Source organism: Equus asinus, chromosome 1 (assembly GCF_041296235.1).
Source record: "Equus asinus isolate D_3611 breed Donkey chromosome 1, EquAss-T2T_v2, whole genome shotgun sequence".
NCBI classification, from domain to species: Eukaryota; Metazoa; Chordata; class Mammalia; order Perissodactyla; family Equidae; genus Equus; species Equus asinus.
In genome coordinates, this window is record NC_091790.1 from 12,807,910 (window position 1) to 12,832,111 (window position 24,202).

Consider the following 24,202-nt stretch of genomic DNA (forward strand, 5'->3'; position numbering starts at 1 on the left):
CTCAGGATGGACCATATCAAATTTGGAATGAATATATTTGGTTCACTCCTACTAGTGGTCAACCCAGTAAAAGATCACTCTCTCTTGGGAACAAACCAATCACACCTGTGATACATGACCTAATAGCACTCGACTTATGGGAAAAATTCCCTGTTATTTGTGTTCTCGTATCATAGCCTTAAAAAACATACTGATTGGTCTGGGACTGACTGGGATAGACGGCCCAGCACGTTTTGGTTAGCCCCTAATGGTGCTCAGTGTCGATGTGGGTCCACTTTATGGCCTTGGCTGCCACCTGGATGGGTTGGATGATGCACCCTAGGCTTTGTCTGCATGCAAGGTAGAACTACATTTAATATATCTCCTCCTGCTAACCTACCCAACTGCAACAGCGCTGGACCAGCTGTGTCTTCCACTGTTATTTCCATCTTTACTCAATTATCCTTCACCAATTAGGAATTGAAAATGCTGTCTTGCACATGGAAGTCCTAATAAAATTCAGTATGAAGGCATTAAATGACGCACAATATAGCATGTCACTGCTCAATTTAGAAGTATCCCAAATGTGTAAGGCAGTCCTCCAAATCCAAGTGGCACTGGATGTCTTGACAGCAGCACAAGGGGGCACCTGTGCCGTTATAAAAACTGAATGTTTTGCCTATATTCTTGACTACCGTCAAAATATTTCTGGCTTCCTATCCCCGCCACCAAATTAAATCCATGTCTGACCAACCCTAACTCTAAACGATTGGTTGAACTCCCAGTCAGTACCAGGTTTCTGCACTACTTCAAAACCTTATTCATTGGGTTAAACATACTGCTTGTATTTCTACTTGTAGTTTGTTGTCTGTTTCGTTGTTTATCTTCTGCATGCCAAAATATTTCACCTCTTGGAGCACATCTCGTCAAATGATTCTCTCCTCTCCAGGGGCTCTGTATAACTTAGCCTTGGACTCCACAGGTGAAGACTTCTGGTCCACTGAACTTCTACCTGTGCCTATGGCCCCATTTAGGGACACCTCTACAACATTGTACAGCCAGAAGTATTTACAGAAGAGTGAACATCGTCCATATCCCCAAATATTTCTGGTCCAAAGGGGATCGAGGGAGTTTATGTCGTGGATTGAGGCTGCTCCAGCTAGAAAAGCCCAAGGTGACCTGGCCTACATGCCAATCTATATGACCCGGTGGAGTTTTTGTTGATATGAATTAGGGCTGTCCCATGCAGAGCATCTCAGGGCATACTAACCTACATGGTAATATATATGGGCAGATCCGTATCTAAAGTTATATGACCGCACAATAACCCGACCCCATCTGCACTGAAATCATTTAAAGACATTGAACATCATCATTTCTTTTTCCAGTAAAAACAAGTCATGTACCCATGCCTTATAAAATTATCACTAACCCTCAAATGAGAGATGCAGCAGGAGCTCTGACTGCTCATGGGTCCCTTCCCCAGGGAGCAGCAGCAGCTCTTCACTGCCCATCGGTCCTGTCCCCATGCCATCCCGTACTATTCTCTAAATAAAACAGCACCAATGCCAGACCTTGAGAGTCCAAGAAATCTTATATTTGAGTCTTCAGCTCGCCGAGCCCATATCAACAATTATACCATGGAAAAGAGAAAACGGTCACAGAAAATGGAAGGCACACAGAAATCACATCTGAATAATCCACAATGAGACAATTAAGTTTTAGTCATACTCTGAACGTTCGAAAGTCACATCCACAAAAACTGGAGCAAAAGTCATACTTAGGCTAATTGGTAAAGGTGAGTTATCACACTGCTAACATTGGGCTCTGAAAACCTGTGTCAATGAAGTGTGCCAGGACAGCAGAGACAGAATTCTGACAAATCTTCTGACATCACAGTGGAGAAGAAAAATAAACTGGCCTCATCTACACAGTGCCACATTTGGCCCAAGTAGCCTATTCAAGTCACATTCCACTCAACTGCAGGTTGCCAATGGAACATGAAAGGTGCCGGCCAGTGGTGTAGTGGTGAACACTGCATGTTTTGGTCAGCAGCCCCGGGCAGGCCATGCGGAATCCTGGGGGTGAACCTAATCACAGCTGGTCCAGCCATTCTGGGGCAGGCGTCTGAGGTAGTGTAGAGGCAGATGGGAAGCAACGTCAGACAGCGTCAATCTTCCTCAGAAAGTACAGCATCATCGCCAGCAGATGTGAGCACAGCCATGAACATCTGCCAAAACAAAACCAATGAAAAGTTGCATAGGATAGAAAAACTGAACCTCAGAAAGAAAAAACATGCACGTAAGAACAATAGGATTTCTAGGAATTAGCTTAGACAAACAGGTGCAAGCAATGGAAACCGAAAAGTAGCAAAGCTTTGGCGAAAGCAATTCCAGAAGACACAAGCAAATGGAAGGGTGTTCCATACTCTAGGAATATAAGAACTAAAACAACTGAAATGGCCGTAAAGGATAAATCAATCTCTAGATTCCATGCAATCCCAGTCAAAGTTGCAGCAATCTTTCCCACAGAAATAGAAGAGAGAATCCTAAAGTCTCTATACAGCAACAAGAACCCTGAATACCCAAAGGAATCCTGAGGAAAAAAGCAGGACGAACAAAGCAGGATGTAAAACACTTTCTGATTCCAACATGTAGGATGAAGAGCTAGGTACCGAAACATAGCCTGCTCCCATAAACAGGCACACAGACCAATGGAACAGAATCCAGAGCCCAGAGGTCAACTCACCCATATATGAACAACTCATTTGCAACGAGGAAGGCAAGAGGAGACAGTGGAGAAAGGTGAGTCTCTAAAAGAAATGGTGCCGGGAAGCCTGCACAGCCACATGTAACACAATGAGAGTAGACCATGATGTTACACCAGGCACACACCCCACCTCGAAATGGATTAAACCCTTCAACTTAAGACTTGAAACCGTGAAACTTCTAGAATAAAACCCAGGGAGCTTGCTCTTTGCCATCTGGCGTAGCCGCCTATTTGGAAGAAGCATGTGTGACTAGTCAAGGTCAACAATGGAAACAAGAGACAAATGGGACTCCATCCAATGCAGTAGGTTCTGTCCAGCCAAGGAAACCGTCGACTCAATGCAAGGACAGCACAACAGCAGGAAGAGAATATTTCAAACCGCACATCGGAGAAAGGCTGAATAGCCAAAAGATCCAATGACCTCACACGTCTCGACAAGAGAAAAAACAACAAGCCCATTAAAACCTGGGCAAAAGATGGAAACAGAGATTTACACCAAGAAGACAGAAAGGTTGCCAACAGCTTTATGAACTCATGTTCATCATCATTGAGTCTAAGGCCAATGCAAATCCAAACGGCAATGAGATAGCAGCTCACTGTGGTCAGAATGGCTATAAAGAACAAGACAGGAAACAACAAGTGTCGGAGGGGAGGCGGAGAGATGGGAAGAGTTCTGCACCGCTGGTGGGAGTGCAAACCAGTGAAGGCACTAGGCATAGCCTTGTGGAATTGCCTCAGAAATTTCAAAATACATCTACCATATGGTCCAGCTATTCCTCTGCGGCGTGTTTATCCAAAGAAATTGGGAACACTACTGCACAGAGATCCGTGCAGCGCTGTGTTCACCACAGCCTTCCTCCCGATATGCAAGACATGGAAGTTCCTCTGGTGCCCATCAAGGGACCCATGGAGAAGGAAGGTGGGCTATATCCACACAATGGCATAGCACTCAGCTGTAAGAAAGGGTGCAGTCCAACCATTTGTGACACCAGAATGGCTACTGAGTGTACGAAGGTAACTGAAACAATCCCCAGGGAGAAAGTCAAATACCATAGGATCTCACTTACAAGGAGAAGGTTAAAACAAGGAGCAACAAACAGGTAGCATGTGACAGGGGATTGGTGGTTCCCAGAGGTAACGGGTGGCAGGGGACGGAGGGAGAAACAGTTGATTAGGCACAAGTGTGTGGTGTGGGCCTATAATTAAGCTTAGAGTGGTCAAGATGACGTAGCATACACAGAAGTCTAAATATATGAGGATGTAAATCTGAAAGTTATAGGATGTTATAATGCAGGGTTATGGAAACCAGTTCACATAAAATCAAAACTCCATAAAGGCAAGCAGGTTTATGGCATAAAGATTGCAGGCTGAAAGAGTTTAGAGAAGATGGGCTTCCATGGATTGATAATCATCTTCAAATGCTTAATGATGCTACAGAAAGGTAGACCATTGGAAAGAGATGTAGAGGAACACTACCAAGAGAACACGTTCCATGCTAAGCTCATGAGAGAACGGAAAATGTAGCTGTCTATGATGTTACAACTACTAACCTTCACGAATAATCAAAGCAGGCCAACATCTTCCAAAGTTCAGTACAAATGTTGGTTCAAAAGTCCTATTCAGGGTCGGCCCAGTGGTGTAGCGGGTAAGTGCCCATGTTCTGCTTGGGTGGCCTGGGCTTTGCTGGCCGGCATCACGGGTCCGGATCAGATTAGGAGCATTTGGAAATATAGATTTCAAGGTATGATGCAGACAGAGATCATGAAGAAGTAGAAATTGTGAGGATACCTTATGAATACACACCAGAAAAAGAACCATGAGAATATCCCAATCTATGAATGCATCAGGTACACTTTCCCACATGATGAAGGAAGTAAAACATGTGACCAGCCAAGGTGGAATTGCCAGAGTGCTATGAGATGACACGATCATTGTGCATCAGAGAATTGCTGGGAACATAAAGTTGGCAGGGACTCCAGGACTTTCTCTGGGGAAAGTCCACACATTTGGCCACATCCACAAATGATAAGAGATAAATCCCAGGACGATCTTAAAGGAAAGAAACCAGTGTCTAGAAGGAATGTAGTAGACCTTTCAAGGTTCGAGGATAAAGTTAGAAACCGACAACAAGTCCAGAAAAAGGAAAACTGTCCTACCTGGAAAGGGAGAGGAGTCAGACTGGCATGAGATTGCTCTGAGACTCTGTGTGCATGGAGGTTGTCAGGACAACTTAGAATTCTGAGGGTGTTTATGACATCATGGTGACCATGGCACCCAAGTTGGCTGAGGTTTCCAGCCCGAGGATAGGCCTGGGACAGTATATTCAAGTGACAGTTACCCAGAAACAGCTTTTCCAAACAGAATCCTGGCACAGAGTCTTGAAGAGATCAAAGAGACGCTGATTCAAGAGTTGAGAAAGGAATCATTGGGAAGAAGTGATACTAGAGGGGCAAGCACTGAGAGGAGAACAGTGTCATCTACTCAAGTAGATGGGGAGACTGTGCTGATTCAAGCTTGAAACTTGTTCAGAAAAAAGAGGCCGGACCTGGGGCTTATCAGACCTATGTTGTCCTTCTGCCTTACTCATAATCCAAAGTCAAGAATGATCACTTGAGGACATTGAAGAGAAGAAGCGTGGTCACCTTTCTTAGGCCTCAGCAAACTTTGAAGACAAGTCTCCCTTTCCATAGCTCTCAAGTCATGGGGGCCCACTGGATACATGCCAATGTGTCTCAAGAGATCTCATTGAAGCCTGGAAAGAATGGCCCCCTGCCATGTTTGGGTATGTTGCTTGGTTTGGAAGGGCTCTAGAAGTGTGCTGAAAAGCACCTTTACTAGAGGGCTTTGTTCCTTTGTGAAGGCTGCCCTCCCAGGCTAGAGTGTTCAGTTGGGATCAATGAGATTCTCTCCACCCTCTCTTGCCGTAAAAGGAATATTGATTACGTGTTTCGATACCACACGTAAGGAAGTTTGCTGAAGATTAGAATATTACCATTATATTTAAAGAAAAATAAACTCACCACAGCTGAGGAGGTAAATCAAACACATAACAAAACCTGTAGAAGCAAAGTAAGCCAGTATCTAGCCATAATCTAGTGGAAAGTTCAAGCATCAAGGGTGAAGTTTGAAACTTCCCAAATCCAGAATAGAGACAGAAGGTCTCTCACCTGGACAGAGGAATTCATCAGATTCATCTAATTTGTTTCAGAAACATTGGGTTCCTGAAGGTGGTTGCCAGGACAACGTCGTACCTGGAGTTTCTCATCTCACAATGTCAAACGAACCCAGATGACCACGCGTACTCAGTGCTCAGTTGCAACTAGACTAAGAGAGCAAAGACTCCCTCGAGTGACCGATGGAAATTCAAAGACGACACCCAGGAATCACGAAAGCACTCACACATCGGCCTACAGAACATATGGTGATTAAAGAAATATAAAATTCCTAACTTGGAATGAAGGAGAATGTACTGACAAGCATCTCGAAGGGATATACCTCAGAAAGACCATGACGATTAGAGTTTGGAAAAGAAATAGGGTCCCAGAAAATGGAAGCCCAACAGAAATCACACCTGAATAATCCACAGTGCAATACGTCAGTCTTTAGACAGACTATGCTTGAACGTTGGAAAGACCGAGAAGGTCACAACCCCAAAACTTGCAATGAAGGTCAAACCTGGGCTAACTGGGAAGGGTGAGTTATGAGACTGCTCCAAGCGGGCTCTGAAACCCTGTGTCCATGAAGCTTGCCGGGACAGCAGAGACACAATTCTGACAAATCCTCTGACATCACAGTGGACCAGAAAGAAAACCAGGCCTAGTCTACACAGGGCCAGATTTGGGCTAATGTAGCATATTTAATTCACATTTCACTCAACAGCAGGTTGGCAATGGAACATGAAAGGGGCCAGCCCGTGTTGTAGCAGTGAAGTCCGTGCATTCTGGGTCGGAAGCCCACTCTAGGCCACGTGGATTCCTGGGGGTGAGCCTCCTCACCGTTGGCCCAGCCATTCTGGGGCAGGCGTCCGAGGTAGTGCAGAGGCAGATGGGAAGCAACGTTAGACAGGGCCACTCTTCTTTAGCAAATACAGCTGCAGTGTCAGCAGATGTGAGCACAGCCATAAACGTTTGCCAAAACAGAACCAATTAAAAGGTGCAAAGAACATAAATACTGAACCTCAAAAACAGAAGCATACCAGTAAGAAGACTAAGATATCTATGAATGACCTTAACCAAACGGGTGCATGCTATGTAACACGAAAGGGAAGAAAGCTTTTGGGAAATAAATTCCAGAAGAGAAAAGGAAACGGAAGGCTACACCGTACTCTTGGAATGGAAGAACTAACACACTTGAAAAGTTCGTAACAGATAAAGCAATCTCTGGATTCCATGCAATCCCAGTCAAAGTTGTAGTAATTTTTCCCACAGAAATAGAAGAGAGAATCCTAAAGTCTCTATCCAGGCATAAGGGACACTGAATAGCCAACGGAATCCTGAGGAAAATGAACAAAGCTGGACGTATCCCCCTTTCTGATTTCACCATACAGGACGAAGCACTAGGTACTGAAACAGCACAGTCTGGGCCCAAAAACAGGCACACAGACGAATAGAACACGATCAAGAGCGCAGAGATCTACTCACACAAATATGGACAGCTCATTTTCGACCAGAGGGACAAGAGAAGACAGCAGAGAAAGGAAAGTCTAGAGAAGAAATGTTTCTTGGAAGACTGCACAACCACAGGTAACAAAATGAGAGTAGGACATGATGTTAAACGAGGCACATACCACCTCGAAATGGATTAAAGCCTTGAATGGAAGACTTGAGTCCGTGGAACTTCTATGAGAAAACCCAGGCAGCGTGCTCTTTACCATCAGGCTTAGCTGCCTATTTGGAAGAAGCATGTGTGACTGGGCAAGGGCAAGAAAGGAAACAAGAAACAAACGGGACTCTATCCAACGCAGAAGATTCTGCCCAGCCAAGGAAACCATAAGTCAATGCAAAGACTGCACAGCAACTGGCAGTGGATTTTGCAAACCACACATCAGAGAAGGGCTAATAGCCAATCCAATAACCTCACACGTCTCCACAAGAGGAAAAACAACAAACCCAGTAAAACCTGGGCAAAAGATGGAAAGAGAGATTTCTCCCAAAGAGAGAAAGATGGGCAACAGCTGTATGAAAACATGTTCACCATCATAAATTCTCAGGCCAGTGAAAATCCAAACGGCAATGGGATAACAGCTCCCAGTGGTCAGAATGGCTATAAGGAACAAGACAGGAAACAACAAGTGTCAGAGAGGAGGTGGAGAGAAGGGAAGCCTCCTGCACCACTGGTGGGAGTGTAAACCGGTGCAGCCAGTAGGAAAAGCAGTGTGGAATTGCCTCAGAAATTTCTACCATATGATCCAGCTATTCCTCGGCAGCTTGTATATCCATAGAACTTGGAAACACTAATGCATAGAGATCCGTGCACCACTGTGTTCACCACAGCCTTACTCCCGAGATACTTGTAAGCCGCCCTGGTGCCCATCAAGGGACGAATGGAGAAGGAAGATGGGCTATATCCACACAATGGCATAGCACTCAGCTGTAGGAATGGATGCAGTCCAGTCATTTGTGACCACCAGAATGGCTCCTGAGGGTATGAGGGGAATTGAAACAAGCCCAGGGAGAAGGTCAAATACCATGCGATCTAAGTTACAAAGAGATATAGAAAAAAAGGACAAACAAGCTGGAATCACGTGAGATGGAACCGGTGGTTCCCAGACGGAATGGGAGCCTGGGCCCGGAGGGAGACATAGTTGAATAGGCACAAGTGTGTGGTGAGGGCCTGTAATTAGGCTTATGGTGGTGAAGATGATGTAACCTACACAGAACTTTAAATCTGTGAGGATGCAAATGTGAAAGATATAGGAGGTTATAATGCAGGGTTACGGCCACCAATTCACATAAAATCAAAACTCCAAAAAGGGGTGCAGATTTACGGCCTAAGGCTTTGGAGGCTGAAACAGATTAGAGAAGATGGACTTCCAAGGATTGGTAATCACCTCAAAATGCTTAGTGATGCTACAGAAAGGTAGACCTTTGCAAAGAGATGAAGAGGAATACTAGGAAGAGAACATGTTCCGTGCTAAACTCATGAACCAACAGAAAATGCTACCTTCCATGTTGTTGCTACTGATTCCCTTCATGCATGATCCAAGCAGGCCAACATCTTCCCAATTTCAGACCAAAGTTTGGTCCAAAAGTCCAATTCAGGGCCTACCCTGTATTGCAGCAGGTAAGTGCCCACGTTCCGCCTCGGTGGCCGGGGCTTCAGTGGCTAGCATCACGTGTGTGGATCAGATTACTAGCATTAGGAAATCCAGATTTCATGGTCTCGTGGGCACAGAGATCATAAAGAAGTAGAAAGTGTGAGATGACCTTATCAATACTCACCAGAAAAAGAACCATGAGAATATTACAATCTATGAATGCGTCAACTACACTTGCCCAAATGATGAAGGAAACAAAACATGTGAGATGCCAAGGTGGAATTGTCACACCACTAGGAGATCACACGATCATTGTGCATCAGGGGATTGCCTGGACAACATCAACTTCTTACGGAGTTCAGGACGTTCTCTGAGGAAAGTCCATTGGCCATATCCACAAAAGATGAGAGATAAAACCAGGGATGATCTTTAAGGGAAGAAACCGGTGTCTAGAGGGAATATAGTAGACCTTTCAAAGTTCGAGGAGAAAGTTAGAAACTGACAAGAAATCCAGAACAAGGAAAACTATCCTACCTGGAAAGGGGGAATAGTCAGACTGGTATGAGATGGGTCTGAACCACTGCGTGCATGGAGGTTTTCAGGACAACTTAGAATTCTGAGGGTGTTTATGACATCGCGGTGAACATGTCACCCAAGATGGCCACATGTTTCCAGTCCTAGCATTGGACTAGGCTAGGATAGTCAAGTGAGAGATACCCAGAAACAGCTTTTACAAAGAGAAACCAGGCACAGAATCTTGAAGCGACCAAAGAGACGCTGGTTCAAGGGATAAGAAAGGAATCATTGTGATGATACGTCATGATTTCTTTGTTTTCCTCAGGATTCCTTTGGTTCTTCAGGGTCTTTTGTTGCTGGAGAGAAACATTAGGATTCCCTCTTCTATTTCCGTGGGAAAGATTGCTGCAACGTTGACTGGGATTGCATGGAATCCAGAGATTGCTTTATCCAGGACGGATGTTTCAAATGTGTCACATCTTCCATTCCAAGAGCACTGAATGCCCTTCCAGTTCCTTGTGTCTTGTGGAATTTCTTTCCTCAAAGCTTTACTATTTCTCGGTTTACATAGCTTTCACCTGTTTGGCTCAGGTTATTCCTAGATACCTTAATCTTCTAAAGCATGCTTTTATTTTTTTTTAAGGGTAAGTTTTTCTATCATTTGTAACTTTTAATTGCTTTTGTTTAGGCAGAAGTTTATCGCTGTGCTCACATCTGTTGGCAATGCTCCTGTATTTCCTGATGAAGAGGGCCCTGTCTAACGTCTCTTCCCATCTGCCTCTACACTACCTCGGACGCCTGTCCCAGAGTGGCTGGACCAGCCGTGAGGAGGTTCACGCCAGGATTCTATGCGGCCACCGCTGGCTGCCGACCCAGAGCGTGTGGACTTCACCGTTGCACCACTGGCCGGCCCCTTCATGTTCCATTGACAGCCTGCAGTTGAGTGGAAGGTGACTCGAGTATGCTACTTGAGCCCAACTCTGGCCCTGTGTAGATGAGGCCAGCTTGTTTATCTGGTCCAGTGTGATGTCAGAGGATCTGTCAGAATTGTGTCTCTGCTGTCCCGGCAAGCTTCATGGACACCGGCTTTCATAGCCCGCTTGGAGCAAACTCGTAACTCACCCTTCCCAGGTAGCCCAGCTTTGACCTTCGCTGCAGTTTTTGGGGTTGTGAATTTCTCGGACTTTCAAACATTAGAGCAGAGTCTGTCTAATGAATGACATATTTCACAGTGGATTATTCAGGTGTGATTTCAGTTTGCCTTCCATTTCGGGGACCTTGGTTTCATTTCCATAGTCTAATCATCATGGTCTTTGTCAGCTATCTGCCTTACATATGCTTATGAAGCCGTTCTCCTTCATGCCAAGTTATTAATTTTGTATTTTTTTAATCACCATATTTTCTGTAGGCCGAGGTGTGAGTCCTTTCGTGAATGTTGGGTGTTGTCTTGGAATTTCCATCTGTCACTTGAAGGAATCTCTGCTATCCTAGCCTAGGCCAAACTGAGCACTGAGAACACCAGGTCCTCTTGGATGGTTTGACATTCGGAGATCAGAAACTCTAGATTCATGGGTGTCCTGGCAACCACCTTCACGGAAATGATGTTTCCGAGACAAATTAGACAAATCTGATGAACTCCTCTCTCCAGGCAACAGATTTTTCTGTCTCTTTTCTGGATTTGGGAAGTTTCAAACTTGAGCCCTGATCCTTGAACATTCCTCTAGCTTACGTCCAGATACTGGCTTGCTTTATTTCTATAGGGTTTATTTGTTTGATTTACATCCTCAGATCTGGCATGTGTAGTTTTCTTTAAATGTCACTGTAATGTTTAATTTTCCACCAACTCCTTACATAAGGTGTCAAAACACATAATTAATACTCCTTCTAGGGTCAGAGATATGGGGAGAGAACTTCATTAGAGTCCAATGGAGCAATCTAGCCTGGGAGGGCAGCCTTCACAAAGGAACGAAGCCCTCTGGAAAAGGGTGCATTTCAGCACACTTCTGGAGCCCTTCCAAACAAGGAGACATACCCCAAGCATGACAGGTGCCCACGCCTTCAGGGCTTCAAAGAGTACTCTTGTGAGACATAACCGTCTACCCAGTGGGCCCCCGTGATGCCAGAGCTATGGAAAGGGAGACTTCTCCTCAAAGAATGCTAGGGGCCCAGGAAAGAAGGCATGGATTCTCCTCTTTGATGTCCTGAAGACTTCATTCTTGACTTTGGATTAAGATTAAGTCAGAAGGACAATGTCGGTCTGATAAGCCCCAAGTCTGGCCTCTTGTTTCCAATCAAGTTTCAAGCTTGAATCAGCATGGTCTCCCTATCTACTTGAGTAGATGACAATGTTCCCCTCTTGGTGCTTGTCCCTCTATTATCGCTTCTTCCCAATGATTCCTTTCTTATCCCTTGGATCATAGTCTCTTTGATCTCTTCAAGATTCTGTGCCCGGTTTCTGTTTGTAACAGCTGTCTCTGGGTATCTCTCACTTGAATATAGTAGCCTAGTCCAACGCTCCGACTGGAAATATGCGGCGATCTTGGGTGACATGTTCACCGTGATATCATAAACACCCTCAAAGTTACAAGTTGTCCTGACAACCTCCCTGCACACCATGTTTCAGAGCCATCTCATACAAGTCTGACCACGCACCTTTTCCAGGCAGGATACTTTTCCTTTTTCTGGATTTATTGTCGGTTTCCAACTTTATCCTCCAACTTTGAAAGGTGTACTACATTCTCTCTAGACACCGGGTTCTTTCCTTTAAGATTATCCTAGGTCATCTCTCATAATTTGTGGCTATGACCAAATGGGTGGACCTTCCCTATAGAAAGACCTGGAGTACTTCCCAAGTTGAGGTTGCCCAGGCAATCCTCTGATGCGCAATGATCGTTTCATCTCATAGCAGTCTCACAAGTCCACCTTGCCAGGTTAAAAGTTTTCCTTCCTTCTTCATTTGGCAAGTGTACCAGCTGCGTTCACACATTGTAGTACCCTCATGTTTCTTTTTCTGGTGCATATTGCTAACACATCCTCACAATTTCTACTTCTTTGTGGTCTCTGTCCACACCATACCGTGAAATCTACATTTCCGATTGCTACTAATCTGATCCCCACCCATGATGCGAACCACTGAAGCCCGGGCCGCCCAAGCGGAACGTGGGCACTTACACCATACACCACAGGGCCGGCCCTGAATTGGACTTTTGGGCCAATCATTGGCCTGAACTTGGGAAGATGTTATCCTCCTTTGATTATGGGTGAATGGAATTACTAGCAACATCATGGACGGGAACATTTTCCGTTGGTACGTGAGATTAGCACGGAACATGCTCTCTTGGTAGTATTCCTCATCATCTCGTTGCAATGGTCTACCTTTCTGTAGCACTATTAAGCATTTAGAGGTGATTGTCAATACTTGGAAGTTCATCTTCTCTCATCTCTTTCAGACTCCAAAGCTTTATGCCGTAATTCCGCACGCCTTTCTGGATTTTGGATTTTATGTTAGTTTATTGTTGTAACCCTGCATTATAACATCCTGTAGCTTTCAGATTTCCACCCCCAGAGATTTAGACTTCTGTGTAGGTTATATCATCCTCCCCTCCGGAAGCCTCATTACAGGCCTGAACCAAATGATTGTGGCTAATCATCTCTTTCACCCTCCCTCCGCCCCCCAGTCCCCTTGCGAACCACCAATCCACTGTCCCATGGTACCTGTACATTAGCCCATGTTTTTCTGTTCTCCTTGTAAATGAGAACCTACGGGATTTGACTTTCTCCCTGTGACTGGTTTCACTTCCCATAAGACCCTCAGGAGCCATTCTGGAGGTCACAAAGGGCTGGATTACATCCTTACTTATAGCTGAGTAGTATGCCCTTGTGTCGCTATAGCCCATCTTCCTTCTCCATTGGTCCCTTGATGGGCACCAGGGCAGCTTCCAAGTCTTGGATATCAGGAGCAAGGCTGTGGTGAACACAGCGGTGCATGGATCTCTATGCATTGATGTTTCCAAGTTCTTTGGATAAATACACCACCGAGGAAAAGCTGGATCATATGGTAGATGGAATCTTAAATTTCTGAGGCAAGTCCACACTGCTTTGTGGAGTGGCAGCATCGGTTTACACTACCACCAGCAGTGCTGGAGGCTTCACTTCTCTCCACCTCCTCTCAGACACTTGTTTCCTGGCTTGTTACTTAGGGCCATTGTGACTACAGTAAGCTGCTATCTCATTGAAGTTTGGATTTGCACTGGCATGGGACTTCCTGATGAGGAACATGTTTTCATACAGCCTATTGGCCATCTTTCTATCTTCTGGGGAGAAATCTCTGTTTGCATCTTCTGCCCAGGTTTTAGTGGGCTTGTTGCGTTTTCTCTTTTGGAGCCGTATGAGGTCATTGGATCTTTTGGCTCTTAACCCCTTCTCTGATGTGTGTTTTGAAAACATCCTCTCCCAGTTGTTGTGCTGACTTTGCACTGAGTCGATGGTTTCCTTGTCTGGGCAGAAGCTTCTGCAGTGTATGAAGTCCCGTTTGTTTCTTGTTTCCTTTGTTGCCCTTGACTGGTCAAACATGCTTCTTCCAAATAGGTGGCTAAGCCAGATGGCAAAGAGCAAGCTGCCTGGGTTGTCTCCTAGAAGATGCACGGCTTCAAGTCTTCCATTCAAGGCTTTAATCCATTTCGAGGTGGTGTGTGTGCCTGGTGTAACATCATGGTCTACTCTCATTGTGTTACATGTGGCTGTGCAGTCTTCCATGCACCGTTGCTTGTCGAGACTCTCCTTTCTCCACTGTCTCCTCTTGGTTCCCTTGTCGAAAATGGGTTGCCCATATGTACGTAAGTTGACCTCTGGGCTCTCGATTCTGTTCCATGTGTCTGTGTGCCTGTTTTTGGACTGAGACTGTGCCATTTCGGTTCGTTGCGCTCCGTCCTACATGAGGAAATCAGACAGTGTGATATGTCATGCTTTGTTCGTTTTCCTCAGGATTCCTTTGGGTATTCAGATTCCTTGGCTGCTGGATAGAGGCTTTACTATCCTCTCTCTATTTCTGTGAGAAAGATTGCTGCAACTTGGACTGGGATTGCATGGAATCCACAGATTGCTTTATGGGGTATGGAGGTTTCAAGTGTATTAGTTCTTCCATTTGAAGAGCATGAAATAGCCTTCCGTTTCCTTAGGTCTTCTGGAATTTCTTTCCGCAGAGCTTTGCCAGGTTTTAGTTTACATAGGATTGCATCTGTTTGGCGAAGCATAGTCTTAGATATCTTATTTCTCCTACTGGCATGCTTCCCTTTTTGAGGTTCATTATTTCTATTCTTCGCACCTTTTAATTGGTTCTGTTTTGGTAAACGTTTATTGCTATGCTCACATCTGCTGACAATGCTGCTGTACTTGCTGAGGATGAGTGGCACTGTCTAACGTCGTTACCCAACTGCCTCTACACTACCTCGGACGCCTGCCCCAGATGGCTGTAACCACCATGAGGAGGATCACCCCAGGATTCCACACTCCCGACCGCGGCCAGCCGACCAAGAACACGTGGACTTCACCCCTGCAACACTGGCTGGCCATTTACATGTTCCATTGCCAACCTGCAGCTGAGTGGAATGTGACTTGAATATGCTACTTGAGCCCAACTCTGGCCCTGTGTCGACTAGGCCAGGTTGTTTTTCCGGTGCAATGTGATTTCACAGGATTTGTCAGAATTTTGTCTCTGCTGTCCCGGGAAGCTTCATGGACACACAGTTTCAGAACCCGTTTGGAGCAGCCTGAGAACTCACCCTTCTCAGTTAGCCCAGGTTTGACCTTCACTGCAGGTTTTGGGGTTGTCACTTTCTCAGACTTTCCAATATTCAAGCAGAGTCTGTCTAAAGACTGACGTTTTTTACTGTGGATTATTGAGGTGTGATTTCTGTTGGCCTTCCATTTTCTGGGACCATCTTTTCTTTTCCATAGTCTAATTGTCATGGTCTTTCTGAGCTATCTCCCTTTGACATGCTTATGATTGCATTCTCCTTCATTCCAAGTTAGGAATTTTGTATTTCTTTAATCACTATATGTTCTGTAGGCTGGTGTTTGAGTGCTTTTGTGATTGTTGGGTGTTATCTTTTAATTTCTCTAGGTAACTTGAAGTAATCTTTGCTATGCTAGTCTAGGTGCAACTGAGCACTGAGTACATGTGGTCATCTTGGTTTGTTTGACATTGTGAGATGAGAAACTCCATGTTGTCCTGGCAACCACCTTCAAGGACCCAAGGGTTTCGAGACAAATTAGATGAATCTGATGAATTCCTCTCTCCAGGGGGGAGATCCTTCCATCACTTTTCTGGATTTGGGTGGTTTTGTACTTCACCCCTCATCCCTGAACGCTCCACTAGATTACGTGTAGATCATTTCTTACTTTATTTCTACAGGGGTTTTTTATTTGTTTGAGTTACATCCTCAGCTGTGGCATGTTTATTTTTTCTTTAAATATAATGGAAATGTTCTACTTTTTCAGCCAACCTCCTTACATGTAGTTCGAAACACATAATCAATACTGCTTCTAAGATAAGAGATGGGGGAGAGAATCTCATTGATCCCAACTGAGCACTCTAGCCTGGGAGGGCAGACATCACCAAGGAACAAAGCCCTCTGGAAAAGGGTGCTTTTTAGCACACATCTAGAGCCTTTCCAAAGCAAGAAACATAGCCAACCATGGCAGAGATCCATTCCTTCCAGGCTTCAATGAGATCTCTTGAGACACATTGGCATGTACCCAGTGGACCCCTGTGAATCCAGAGCTATGGAAAGAGAGACTTGTCTTCAAGATGCTAGGGGCCTAGAAACGGAGGTCTTGATTCTTCTCTTCAATGTCCTCAAGTGATCATTCTGGACTTTGGATTATGAGTAAGGCAGAAGGACAACGTAGGTCTGATAAGCCCCAGGTCCGGCCTCTTTTTTCTAAACAAGTTTCAAGCTTGAATCAGCACAGTCTGCCCATCTACTTGACTAGATGACACTGTTCTCCTCTCAGTGCTTGCCCCTCTAGTATCGCTTCTTCCCAATGATTCCTTTCTCAACTCTTGAATCAGTGTCTCTTTGATCTCTTCAAGATTCTGTGCCAGGATTCTGTTTGGAAAAGCTGTTTCTGGGTAACTGTCACTTGAATATACTGTCCCAGGCCTATCCTCGGGCTGGAAACCTCAGCCAACTTGGGTGCCATGGTCACCATGATGTCATAAACACCCTCAGAATTCTAAGTTGTCCTGACAACCTCCATGCACACAGTGTTTCAGAACTATCTCATACCAGTCTGACTACTCTCCCTTTCCTGGTAGGACAGTTTTCCTTTTTCTGGACTTGTTGTCGGTTTCTAACTTTATCCTCGAACCTTGAAAGGTCTACTACATTCCTTCTAGACACTGGTTTCTTTCCTTTAAGATCGTCCTGGGATTTATCTCTTATCATTTGTGGATGTGGCCAAATGTGTGGACTTTCCCCACAGAAACTCCTGGAGTCCCTGCCAACTTTATGTTCCCAGCAATCCTCTGATGTACAATGATCGTGTCATCTCATAGCACTCTGGCAATTCCACCTTGGCTGGTCACATGTTTTACTTCCTTCATCATGTGGGGAAGTGTACCTGATGCATTCATAGATTGGGATATTCTCATGGTTCTTTTTCTGGTGTGTATTCATAAGGTATCCTCACAATTTCTACTTCTTCATGATCTCTGTCTGCATCATACCTTGAAATCTATATTTCCAAATGCTCCTAATCTGATCCGGACCCGTGATGCTGGCCAGCAAAGCCCAGGCCACCCAAGCAGAACATGGACACTTACCCGCTACACCACTGGGCTGACCCTGAATAGGACTTTTGAACCAACCTTTGTACTGAACTTTGGAAGATGTTGGCCTGCTTTGATTATTCGTAAAGGTTATTAGTAGTAACATCATAGACAGCTACATTTTCCATTCTCTCATGAGCTTAGCATGGAACGTGTTCTCTTGGTAGTGTTCCTCTTCATCTCTTTGCAATGGTCTACCTTTCTGTAGCATCATTAAGCATCTGAAGGTGATTATCAATCCATGGAAGCCCATCTTCTCTAAACTCTTTCAGCCTGCAATCTTTATGCCATAAACCTGCTTGCCTTTATGGAGTTTTGATTTTATGTGAAGTTTTTTCCATAACCCTGCATTATAACATCCTATAACTTTCAGATTTACATCCTCATATATTTAGACTTCTGTGCATGCTACGTCATCTTGACCACTCTAAGCTTAATTACAGGCCCACACCACACACTTGTGCCTAATCAACTGTTTCTCCCTCCGTCCCCTGCCACCCGTTACCTCTGGGAACCACCAATCCTCTGTCACATGCTACCGGTTTGTTGCTCCCTGTTTTAACCTTCTCCTTGTAAGTGAGATCCTATGGTATGTGACTTTCTCCCTGGGGATTGTCTCAGTTACCTTCATACACTCAGTAGCCATTCTGGTGTCACAAATGGCTGGACTGCACACTTTCTTACATCTGAGTGCTATGCCATTGTGTGGATATAGCCCATCTTCCTTCTCCAAGAGCCCTTGATGGGCACCAGGGAGGATTCCAAGTCTTGGATATCGGGAGTAAGGCTGTGGTGAACAAAGCAGTGCAGGGATCTCCATGCCTTAGTGATTCCAAGGTCTTTGGATAAACACGCTGGATAAGAATAGCTGGATCATATGGTAGATGGATTCTGAAATTTTTGAGGTAATGTCACATGGCTTTACGTAGTGCCCGCACTGGTTTACTCTCCCAAACGTTCTGCAGGACTCTTCCCTTCTCTCCAACACTTGTTTGCTGTCTTGTTCCTTGTAGCCATTCTGACCACAGTGAGCTGTTATCTCATTGCCGTTTGGATTTCCATTGGCCTTAGACTTAACGATGATGAACATGTGTTTATATAGCTATTTCCCAACCTTTCTGTCTTCTTGGGGTAAATTTCTGTTTCCATCTTTTGCCCAGGTTTTAATGGGCTTGTTGATTTTTCTCTTGTGGACACGTGTGTGGTCATTGTTTGTTTTGGCTATTCAGCCCTTCTCCGATGTGTGGTTTGAAACATCCTCTCCCTGTTGTGCTGTCTTTGCATTCAGTAGATGGTTTCCTTGGCTGGACAGTAGGTTCTGCATTGGATGGAATCCCGTTTGTTTCTTGTTTCATTTGTTTCCCTTGCCCAGTCACACATGCTTCTTCCAAATAGGTGGCTAAGCCAGATGGTAAAGAGCAGGCTGCCTGCGTTTCCTCCAAGAAGTTTCACGGTCTCAAGACTTCCATTGAAGGCTTTAATCCATTTCGAGATGGTGTGTGTGCCTGGTGTAACATCATGGTCTACTCTCATTGTGTTACATGTGGTTCTCCAGTCTTCCCAGCACTGTTTCTGTTAGTTGCTCCTTTCTCCACTGTCTCCTCTTGCCTTCCTCGTTGCAAATGTGCTGTCCATATATGTGTGAGTTGAACTCTGGGTTCTGGATTCTGTTCCATTGGTCTGTTTGCCTGTTTTTGAGACCAAACTGTGCCGTTTCAGTACCTAGCACTTCGTCCTACATGTTGAAATCACAAAGTGTGATACGTCCTGCTTTGCTTGTTTCCCTCAGGATTCCTTTGGGTATTCAGCGTCCCTTTTCACTGGATAGAGACTTTAGGATTCTCTCTTCTATTTCTGTGGGAAAGATTCTGCAACTTTGACTGGGATTGCATGGAATCCAGAGATTGCTTTATGCATTATGGAAGTATCAAGTGTTTTAGTACTTACATTCCTAGAGCACGGAATACCCTTCCGTTTGCTTGTGTCTTCTGGAATTTCTTTCCCCAAAGCTTTGCTAGCTTTCGGTTTCCATAGCTTGCAGCTGTTTGGCTAAGCTTATTACTAGAAATCTTTTTGTTCTTACTGGCATTTTTTTCTTTGAGGTTCAGTTTTTCTGTTCTTTGCAACTGTTCATTGATTTTGTTTTGGCATATGTTTATGTGTGTGCTCACATCTGCAGGCGATGCGGCTGTATTTTCTGAGGAAGAGTGATGCTGTCTGACATCACTTCCCAGCTGCTTCAACACTACCACGGAGGCCTGCCGGTAAACGGCTGGACCAGCAGTGAGGAGGTTCACACCCAGGATACCACGTGTCCGGCCCAGGGCTGCCGAACCAGAACATGTGGACCTCACCACTGTGCCACTGGTGGTGCCTTTCATGTTTCATTGGCAACCTGCAGTTGAGTGGAATGTGACTTGAATATGCTACTTGAGCCCTACTCTGGCGCTGTGTAGATGAGCCCAGTTTGTTTTTCTTCTCCACTGTGATGTCAGAGGATTTGTCAGAATTGTGTCTCTGCTATTCCAGCAAACTTCATCAACACAGGTTTTCAGAGCCCGATTTTAGCAGTCTTGTAACTCACCCTTCCCAGTTAACCTAGGTTTGACCTTCGACGCAGTTTTTGGAGTTGTGACTTTCTCTGATTTTAGAATGTTCAGAGTATGTCCAAAATTGATGTCTTTCATTGTGCATTATTCAGGTGTGATTTCTGTGTGCCTTCCATTTTCTTGAACCGTTTTTTCTTTTCCATGATATAATCGTTGATAGGGGCTCGGCGAGCTGAAGACTCGAATGAAAGATTTCTTGGAATCTAAAGGTCTGGCATTGGTGCTCTTTTATTTAGAGAATAGTATGGGATAACATGGGGACAGGACCCAGGGGCAGTCAGAGCTCCTGCTGTTGCCCTGAGTTAAGGGTTATGGCGAATTTTATAAGGCATGGGTACATGACTTACTTTCACTGGAAAAAGAAATGATGATGTAAAATATCTTTAAATGATTTCAGTGCAGAATGGGTCTGGTTATTGTTTGGTCATATAACTTTAGATACGAAACTGGCAATATAGATCAGCATGTACGTGATGAATGCCTGGGCTTCTCTCCCTGGCTTCTCAGCCCTAATTCATACCATAAAGAAATCCAGATGGTCACATAGTTTGGCATGTAGGCCAGGTCACCTTGGGTTTCTCTAGCTGGGGCCGGCTTAATCCACATCATAAACCACCCTGAACCCATTTGGACCGGATATCTTTGGGGATATGGACGATGGTCTGTCTTCTATGACTACTTCTGGATGTACAAGGTTATAGAGCTGTCCCTAAATGGGACCATAGGCACAGGTAGGAAGTTCAGTGGACCGTAAGGCTTCACCCATGGTGTTCAAGGCTGACAACGTATACAGAGCCTCTGGAGACAAGAGAATCATTTGACGAGAGGTGGTCCACGAGGTGAAACATTTTTGACATGCGGAAGACAAACAACGAAACAGATAAGTTATCACAAGAAATACAAGCAGTATGTTTAACTGAATGAATAAGGTTTTGAAGTAGTACAGAAAACTGATCCGGACTAGGAGTTCAATGAATCGTTTAGAGTTAGGGTTAAGACATGGATTTAATTTGGTGGTGGGGATAGGAAGCCAGAAATATTTTGATGGTAGTCAAGAATATGGACACAACATTCAGTTTTTATAATGGCACAGTGCTGCTCTTGTGCTGCTGTCAAGACATCCACTGCCATTTGGATTTGGAGGACTGCCTTTCACATTTGGGATACTTCTAAATTGAGCAGTGAAGTGCTATATTGAGTGTCATGCAATGCCTTCATAATAAATTTGTTTAGGACTTCCATGTGCAAGACGACATTTTGGATTCCTAATGAGGGAAGGAAAATTGAGGAAAGATGGTCACACCAGTGGAAGACACAGCTGGTTCAGTGTTGCTGCATGTTGGGTAGGTTAGCAGGAGGAGATATAGTAGATCTCGTTGTACCTTGCATCCAGACAAAGCCTAGGGTGCATCATCCAATCCATCCAGATGGCAGCCAAGGCTGTAAATTGGAGCCACATAGCCACTGAGCACAATTAGGGGCTAACCAATGTGTGCGGAGCCATCTATCCCAGTCAGTCCCAAACCAATCAGTATGTTTTTAAGCCTATGATATGAGAACACATATAACAGCGAATTTTTCCCATCGGTCAGGTGTTAATAGGTGATGTATCACAAGCGTGATTGGTTTGTTCCCAACAGAGAGTGACCTTTGACTGAGTTGACCACGAGTAGGAGTGAACCAACTATATTCATCCCAAATTTTATATTGTCCATCATATGCTTATCAATAAGTTGGGGACTTTACCTTTGGAACTTGTTGTTTAGGATCCACCTATGACAAGGCAAATCTAGTTAGCATTTGGGCAGTAGTATTGAAGGAAAATGTTTGATGATGGCCAGGGAACTCCCAGGTGTCAGACATAGATGGCAACAAGTAGACATTACGATTAGTAACAGATGAATCTTGCCAAAGAAAACAGCTAGAATCTAGTATCCAGGAATGCCTATTATGGCTTCTACAGAAACATAATTTTTGTCTCTTAGATCACCCTCATTTTTACAAAAGATAGCCAAATTAGGAATAACTGGTTTTCAAATAAAGTGCAGTTTCAATACAACTTTCTCCAATTATTTACATATCAGCAGCAAGAATAATAATTGCTCATACAGGCTTTTTAAAGTATGCTTTGCTAGAATTTTTTCTGACGAATCTCAGATTGAACTGTGAAGGCCTCTTGAGGCCAGAAAAGCCAAGCCAAGGACTTGCCATCAGATTTTGCCTGCAGTACTTACAGATTTGAGTGGAGTTCTCCTTGAGTTCCCCCAAAATATTCGGACGTTCCTTACACCTGGCAGATAAGCAAGCTTCCTTAATTACCGGGTGAGATTGCCAGAATCTCTGTAAACAAGGTACCAGGCCCATGTTTCCAAGTGGCTGTATTCCAGAAAGTCCAATCTTTGTTCCTGAAATTCTGTCTTGTCATATCTGAGCCTGTATGTTTTAAATATGACATTCCAGTCAAAGCCTTGGTAGTATAACCAATGTGTCCTGTTATAAGGAGAACAGATTCTTATGGAACTTATACAAATATTGCCATCAAATAACTATACTCAGTCACAAAATGTTTCCCAATTCCGGAGGGATAAGATAGGGAGAAAAAGATAAAAGTTTCAGTTTTGCTCATAAAGGTATAATTTCACCAAATTGCTGTAAGTCATAGTTAGCATAAGAGAAAAGAGAAAAAGATTTCCCTCATTATGAGAAAACAAAACAACACATCAAAACTGAACAATATTTCAAACAGAAGTCCTAAAAAATTATAATCATCCTCATCAGTTCAGACAGTTCTGTATAATCAAGTCTTGAGCTGAATCTTCTGTCAGCAGATCGAGGAGCTTAGTTTCTGTTAGAATTCTGCAGTTTCTTACTCAGTTTAGTTTTACAATCTGAAAGTTTATCAGAAATCTGTAGATTAGATCCTCTGTGTCAGAATCCTTTCCAGAAATTTCTCGGAAGTTGAAACATATTTGCTAAAGAAAAAAGCAGCAGAGTAAAACAAGAACTAACTGAAAATTTGCAAAGGAATCAAAAGGGCAATTGACAAAGAAACTTGGCTACTCCTGTGACATATAACACTTCCAGATAATAATTGGACTTATGACTGATAACCAGGACAGATCAGAATTCTAGGAATGCTATATAATTTTAAGACATCTATATTAATAACATTTACCCATCTAATACCACCTTAGAAGATCTATCATCACTTATTTCCCAATGTTTCCCATGTAATTTAATAGACCAAATAAGCCTAATTAGTTTAGTATTTTCTTCCTTATAGGAAGAGAGAGCAAATTTATTTGAGAAGTCTCAGGGGCCCTCTGAAAATCCTCAGAGTAATCATTCTTCTGTCTGCCATGTGAAAAGATAGCCTTCATTCAGGATTTGAATATTTTTGAGGGAGAAGCTTGTTAAAACATATCAAAAGTTTTTAAAATGCTTCTTTAAATAGGAAACAATACTCACTGTGAAACAATGCTCAGGTATCTATTCAAAGTGATAACAGAAAGAGTCAAAAATATTAAGACTGACCTCAGTCATTATTTTCACAAAACAGATTTGTCTCTTGGGTAGACTTACTCAAAGGAACAGCTTTCATTACCTCCTTATCAAGAGCAGATCAAAGGTTCAAGAACATTTATCCTTTTAAAGAAAACCAAATTTGAATTTCTGCACCTACTTATTTTTAACATTCAAACTCATTCACTTAATTGAACTTACTTTAGTCTACGTGACCAGGCATAAAACTCCTTTCAGAATTTCTCCTTCACAAACCTTCTAAAACTTTCTTTTTTGGTTTCAGATTTTGTCCCAAACTCTGTCTTTTTTCGTTTCTAGTACATTAGGACACATTTATCTTTCTTAACCCATCAAAGAAAAATATTTCCATTCTTTATACCTTTTTTACTGAAAGCGTAGACTTTAACTTCCTTGAATATGAGCTCTTTTCCTTAGTAATTTCCAGTAGCTTTAATTCCATAGGTTAATTAGAACTTTTAATCCTTAACAGACGTAGTAAACACTAAAAAGGCAAACAGTTATGAATCGACTTTTATATCAGCATTCTAAACACTTCATAACTTTAGAAACACGCCACTTTACAATAAAACACAAGGCATGCTTTTTATACACACAAACGCTTTTAGCCTCTTCAATAAGAAGCCAAAAGTAGATAACTTAGATATGTTTATTAATAATGTTGCGGTGCTACATCCAATCCAAAAACAACCCAGATATTCA